Source organism: Salvelinus alpinus, chromosome 21 (genome assembly GCF_045679555.1).
Source record: "Salvelinus alpinus chromosome 21, SLU_Salpinus.1, whole genome shotgun sequence".
NCBI classification, from domain to species: Eukaryota; Metazoa; Chordata; class Actinopteri; order Salmoniformes; family Salmonidae; genus Salvelinus; species Salvelinus alpinus.
Window position 1 is genome coordinate 25,208,186 of NC_092106.1, and position 7,358 is coordinate 25,215,543.

The following is a 7,358-nucleotide window of genomic DNA, read 5'->3' on the forward strand; positions in this document are numbered from 1 at the left end:
AGATTTTCAGGCCTATTCAAGTCAACTCTAACTAGGCCACTAAAGTACATTCAATGTCATCTTGGTAAGCAACTGCAGTGTATATTTGGCCTTGTGTTTTAGGTTATTGTCCTGCTGAAAAGTGAATTTGTCTCCCAGTGTCTGTTGGAAAGCAGACTAAACCAGGTTTTCCTCTAGGATTTTACCTGTGCTTAGCTCTATTCCATTTATCAACAACAAAAAACTCCCTAGTCCTAGCCAATGACAAGCATATCCATAACATGATGCAGCCACCATCATGCTTGAAAATATGAAGAGTGGTACTCAGTGACATGTTGTGTTGGATTTGCCCCAAACGTAAAGCTTTGTATTCAGGACATAAAGTTAATTTCTTTGCCACATTTTTTGCAGTTTTACTTTAGTGCCTTGTTGCAAACAGGATGCATGTTTTGGAATATTTGTATTCTGTACTTATTTTCACTTTGTCATTTAGGTTAATATTGTGGAGTAACTATAATGTTGTTGATTCATCCTCAGTTTTCTCCTATCATAGCCATTAAACTCGGTAACTATTTTAAAGTCACCATTAGCCCCATGGTGAAATCGCTGAGCGGTTTCCTTCCTCTCCGGCAACTGAGTTAGGAAGAACGCCTGTATCCAAAGTGTAATTAATAACTTCACCATGCTCAAAGGGATATTCAATGTCTGTTTTTTTTTCATAATTTTTTGTGGAAAACCTCCCTGGTCTTTGTGGTTTAATCTGTGTTTGAAATTCACTGCTCGGCTGAGGGACCTTACACGTAATTGCATACGTGGGGTACAGATATGATTATGTTATTATTGCACACAGAGTGAGTCCATGCAACTTATTATGTGACTTGTTAAGCACATTGTTTTACTCCTGACCTGAATTTATTTAGGCTTGCAAAAACAAAGGGGTTGAATACTTATTCAATCAAGACATTTCAGCTTTTCATAAAAAATAAAAAAAAAAATGTAAAAATGTCTTAAAACATAAAGTAATTCCACTTTGACTTTATGGGGTATTGTGTGTCTGCCAGTGACACACAATCAAAATGTAATCTATTTTAAATTCAGGCTGTAACACAACAAAATGTGGAAAAAGTCAAGGGGTGTGAATACTTTCTGAAGGCACTGTACAATACATTATAATTTCCCCTGAATTTCATGCCATTTGTTTTCTGCTACCAATGTGGAATATACGTTGAATTGACTGACGTGTGTGCACAGTGGGCTATTTCTTTCAATCTCTGTACACCAAACCCGATATTCGAGTCAATGACATCGCCACCACATACACCTTCTATCGAAAATGCAATGAACTATGTTTTGTCATAACCACGGTGTGTTACGTAGTTGTTGGGTAGTCTAATTTGCAGAGATGAGATACTTTAGCGCCACTTAGTGAGCATAAAGTGTGATGCACCACCTCCACCATACAGCAACATGCATTGCCCATACTGTATATAATATCGCACATGCTGCATGCATGTATGTACTGAAGCCAAATATTATTTCACATTGTATCAAAGCACATCTGATTCACCTTGATACAAAGTATCCAAGACAAGAGATGATTAATATGGCTTGTGCCAAAAAGGCATGCACAGAGGCCACGTAGACTCTTCCCCTGTTGAAGATGGGGGTTTCCATGGATACACAACAACAAAAGATCTCTCATTTTTAGGGACATGCCAGGCACTTCTCCCATAACAAAGACTGAAAAATAGCTGACTAGGTGCTTCACAACATTGGATATTCGTTGTGTTATTATAATGGTGACATTCCTGTCAATATTATAGCTGTTATTTCTTTCAGTTGATGAGAGTGGACGATTTTTGAAGATCATCATGGTAAGTGGAATCAGAGAGGCCCACAATCTTGCATGACCTAACAATTACATACACTACCGGTCAAAGGTTTTAAAACACCTACTCATTCAAGGGTTTTTCTTTATTTGTACTATTTTCTACATTGTAGAATAATAGTGAAGACATCAAAACTATGAAATAACACATATGGAATCATGTAGTAACCCCCAAAAAGTGTTAAACAAATCAAAATATATTTGAGATTCTTCAAATAGCCACCCTTTGCCTTGATTACAGCTTTGCACACTCTTGGCATTCTCTCAACCAGCTTCATGAGCTAGTCACCTGGAATACATTTCAATTAACAGGTGTGCTTTGTTAAAAGTACATTTGTGGAATTTCTTTCCTTCTTAATGCGTTATAGCCAACCAGTTGTGTTGTGACAAGGTGGGGGTGGTATACAGAAGATAGCCCTATTTGGTAAAAGACCAAGTCCATATTATGGGAAGATCAGCTCAAATAAGCAAAGTCCATCATTACTTTAAGATATGAAGGTCAGTCAATACGGAAGATTTCAAGAACTTTGAAAGATTCTTCAAGTGCAGTCACAAAAACCATCAAGCTCTATGATGAAACTAGCTCTTATGAGGACCGCCACAGAAATGGAAGACCCAGAGTTACCTCTGCTGCAGAGGATAAGTTCATTAGAGTTACCAGCCTCAGAAAATGCAGCCCAAATAAATGTTCAAGCGACAGACACATCTCAACATCAACTATTCAGAGGAGACTGTGTGAATCAGGCCTTCATGGTCGAATTGCTGCAAAGAAACCACTACTAAAGGACACCAATACTTGCTTGGGCCAAGAAACATGAAGAATGGACATTAGACCAGTGGAAATTTGTCCTTTGGTCTGGAGTCCAAATTTGAGATTTTTGCTTCCAACTGCCGTAAGACACGTCTTTGTGAGACGCGGTGTGAGTGAACGGATGATCTCTGCATGTGTATTTCCCACCGTAAAGTATGGAGGAGGAGGAGTTATGGTGTGGTTGTGCTTTGTTGGTGACACTATCAGTGATTTATTTAGAATTCAAAACACACTTAACCAGCATGTCTACCACAGCATTCTGCAGTGATACGCCATCCCATCTGGTTTGGGCTTAGTGGGACTATCATTTGTTTTTCAACAGGCCAATGACCCAACACACCTCCAGGCTGTGTAAGGGCCACAATCCCCCGACCTCAACCAAATTGAGATAGTTTGGGATGAGTCTGTCCGCAGAGTGAAGGAAAAGCAGCCCACAAGTGCTCAGCATGTGTGGGAACGCCTTAAAGACTGCTGAAAAAGCATTCCAGGTGAAGCTGGTTGAGAGAATGCCAAGAGTGTGCAACGCTGTCATCAAGGCAAAGGGTGGCTAGTTGAAGAATCTCAAATATAAAATATATTTAGATTTGTTTAACAATTTTTTGGTGTGTTATTTCATAGTTTTGATGTCTTCACTATTATTCTACAATGTAGAAAATAGTAAAAATAAAGGAAAACCTTTGAATGAGCAGGTGTTCTAAAACTTTTGACCGGTAGTGTACATGACAGTCATATGCAGCTACATGTAGCTAGCAATTATTTGCTCTTCTGTACACACTTTCAATTACTGTGTAACTCTACCAGTACCAACACTGTTGACTTTCTCACAGCCACAGAGTGCAGGGTCTTCATCAAGGCTCTCTGGTAGCTCCCATTCACGTCGCTATCACACCTGTGCCCTCACCTCTCATGTGGATGAGAGTCTCTTTGGAACCACAAAACAGGTGGGCCGGCATATGTCAGCCATCTCCTTTATCTGCATTTCATAAAACACATATCAGTAACCTGTGACAATTGAACTGTGCAAGGTCTGTGTGTGTGTGTGTGTGTGTTTTTGAGAGAGAGAGAGAGAATTGGTGGAAATGTATGTTGGATTTTCACACTCAAGGCGCTGTCAGCCTGCGATGTCAAGGACACTGAGAGGGGTGGCCGGTCTGGACCCAGGGGCCAGTCCATGTCTTCTCCAAGTCAGAAAACTCAGAAACCAGAGACAGTTCGCATCATCACAAGGGACCTCATCCGAGACCTGAAGCAAGTATCAGTCTATACCCCAATTTCTCATTTGGTTGCAATGTGATCATCAAGTCTAATGCTTTGTGAACATACCAGTACTACACTTGGCAGTGTTTATCACGGTTTACTTATTATAAAAGAGAATGCCATCCAGTTCCATAAACCTACATTGCACCAATAAACATATCCCACAATCACATTTTACAAGTGGTGGTGAATTACAAAATAAAAACAATGCTGTCATTTTGCCAGGATCCCAAGTTAGGATCCGTCTGGGCTGTCTGTCATTCTCCACCCAACTGAGATCGAGCGGATCACAACAGCTACTCGGGTTTCAACCAAGGAAGAGCTGGAGGCCACGCTGGAAGCCCAGAGGAGAGAGAGAGAAGCAGCTATGGTGAGAAAGGACAAATGTACCTGATGAATTTGTAAGCAACCTTTCCCTCATGAAAGCTGGGTGACTAACTGGCAGTACAGGGTCCCAGCTACAGCACTACACCCTTGTGGAAATGTAACAGTAATAAACCAAACTAACTTCTGCACTGTTCCAATGTTGCTGTTTTTCCTGACCAGGATGCTGCTGAGGATAGGAAGGCCCATATCCGCCAGACTGAGCTGTCTCATCAGAAGAACCAGGACCTAAGTGAGCTGGAGGCCAAGGAAAGAGCTCAGTACCTGCTGGACAGCGCCAATGCCATGAGGATGGAGCAGGAGGACGAGGTCAAGAAACTCAATGAGGTACAGCAAAAGAATCTCATTGCTCACCCTTTCTCTTTACTTTGATACTCTTTGTTATTCATTTGATCTCAGCTTCAGTCCCAACATCACTGCAATATCACACATTTACCCAGTTATTCTACCCATGCCCTGTCCAGACTCTTCCATCTCTGTGTCCTTGTGTGTGTTGTGTATGGTACTTTATTGTTGTGGACAGTTGATCCTGGGTGCCCAGTGCCACGCGGTGAGGGATGCCCAGATCCTAGAGAGGCAGCAGATCCTGGCTAAGCAGCAGGACGAGGAGAGGCGACTGAATGCCATGATGGAGGTGGACCGTAGGAGAGCCCTGGAGGCCCTGGAGCAGATCGACGAGCTGCGCAAACACCAGAGGATCCAGTGAGGACACACATGCTTACACACACATACACACCCACACAATGGCCCATTTAAAGTGAAATACACACACTACATCTCTTTTCCGTACTGTAACACCTCAGCTGTCTTCCCTGTGTGTGTCTATAGGGGAAATCAGCTGATTATAAATCAGATTGAGGAGCGTCTGGAGGACAGGATGCTGCAGAATGAGATGAAGGAGCACGAAGGCCAGCAGATGCTGGAGAACCTGGAGAGGATGCAGATGGAGGAGCTGGAAGTATTATTAGCTAGAGACAAGTCTCTTTGTACAGCACAACATTCTTATAGCCAGGCTTATGTATTTCCACTTTGAATTTCAGTTAGAATTTCTCACGAATTAGCCTGGTCCAAGATCTGTTAGTGCTCTTGCAACTCATGAATATCATTAATGAATGAATCGTAATGCAGTTACTGTAGGCATAATGAATAATAAACAACAGAAATGGTGTGGTGTGTGTGTCTCCCAGGCTCTGGAGAGGAAGAAGGAGGAGCAGCAGCGTCTGCAGCAGGAGATCCTCCGTATCAACGAGGACAGGCTGCTGGCCAAGGAGCGCAAGAAAGAGGAGGAGAGACTGGCCGACCTCCGGGCTATGGAGTACACCCACAAGAAAATGGTAAGAGGTACTCCATTATGAACTTCTTCATTATAGGTCTTTGGCCTTCTTGTTTTTGGTCAGAAAGCAGAAGGGCAAAATAGTTGTCTAAGGCTGCATTTACACAGGCAGCCTAAGTCTGATCTTTTTCCACAAATTGGTCTTTTGACCAATCAGATCAGCTCTTTTGCCAATAATTGAGTAAAAGATCAGAATTGGACTGCCTGTGTTAAAGCAGCCAAATAGACTTTTGTGTGACTCCTACAGGAGCGGGAGGCTGAGTACGAGGCTGAACAGAGACGCATCAAGAGAGGAAAAGAGAAGGAGGTGGCCAGACTGCGAGCCCTACAGGAGAGAGACAAAGACCACAAGGCAGAGCAGGTGAGCAGCACCAAAGTTCCATTTGTTTTACAGTGGCTCACACTGACCTGTTGTTCTCGTAATTGGTCATAAAAGGTATGGAGGAATGGTTACAGTGGTTTTGTGTATGACTTTGTCAGGATGAGCTTCGAGCCCGGAGGAACCAGGAGGGAGCAGAGAGGGATTGGAGGAGAAAAGAGAAGGAGCAGTTCAAGAAGAAGGTGGATGTTGAGGAGAGGTTGAAGGCAGCTTGTTTGGAGCAGGTCACACACAAGGAGTATCTCCTGTCCATCGAGGCTGGGCGAGAGGGCTGAGTTTGAGAGGGCGTTGAGGTACACCATGACAGAATGTAAATGTACCCACTGAGCACACACTGGTTGAATCAACGTTGTTTCCACGTAATTTCAATTAAATTACACTGAACCCACGTGGAATAGACATTGAATTGACGTCTGTGCCCAGTGGGTAGTTATCACTGTACTAACTCGATCACTGTACTTGTATTACAGTTAGGCGGTTTCAGAAATCAAAGCTTAACACTATGCTATGTCTTGGACAACCAGGTTTTAAAATGTTAGCAAAGGCCTCTGTATTAGCAGTAGAGTTTTACTGACAGTTTTTTCCCTCACCCCAGAGCCCAGCAGGCTTCCATCTGTAAGGAGGACAAGGAGGAGAAACACAGGATCAAGATGTTGCGTCAAGCGGACAGGGTGCGCCAGCAGGTGAGGGAGCAAGAGATGCAGGCCATCACCTTGCGCAGGGAGGTCTACAAAGAGGGAGACCGGCTGGACGAGGAGGCCCGGCATTGCCGCATCCGCCTCGACGAGATCAAGGAGAAGAAGCTCAGGGAGCTCAAGTAAGTACAGAGACTGGGTGGGGGCTAACTTTATGTATAGGGACTGGGTGGGGACTAACTACGTATAGGGACTGGGTAGGGACAAACCATTTATAGGGACTGGGAGGGGACTAACTACATACAGGAACAAGGTGGTACGTAGAATTGAGAGGAACAGAGGATAGTCAGGTTTAGTTTTGTAATTAATGTTTGTTAATTTTACTTGTAGGGCTGCTGGACTTCCAGAGAAGTATTGCAATGAAGTGGAGAGAAGGGTCCATGCTCTTCACTAGCATGACTGACTACAACACAAACCCTGATACTAATGAAAGACTTCAATGGAGATAAATTGGCACCCCCATCACTTTTTGACAGGGTAGAATGAAAATGAATTGGTACAGGATAGAAATCTAATGTAGCACATTTATATTATTTATCATGTAATTTCTGAATAAAGATGACCGTATACATGACATACTATGAACGTTTATTTTTACTGTAGGCATGACCTTGATTAAGCAGTGCACATTA

General features: G+C 42.9%; 1 pseudogene; it reads left to right on the plus strand.

Annotated features, from left to right (window-relative positions):
• Positions 1-1,658: 1,658 nt before the first annotated feature.
• Positions 1,659-7,300, plus strand: LOC139548607 (cilia- and flagella-associated protein 45-like; annotated as a pseudogene).
• Positions 7,301-7,358: the final 58 nt, after the last annotated feature.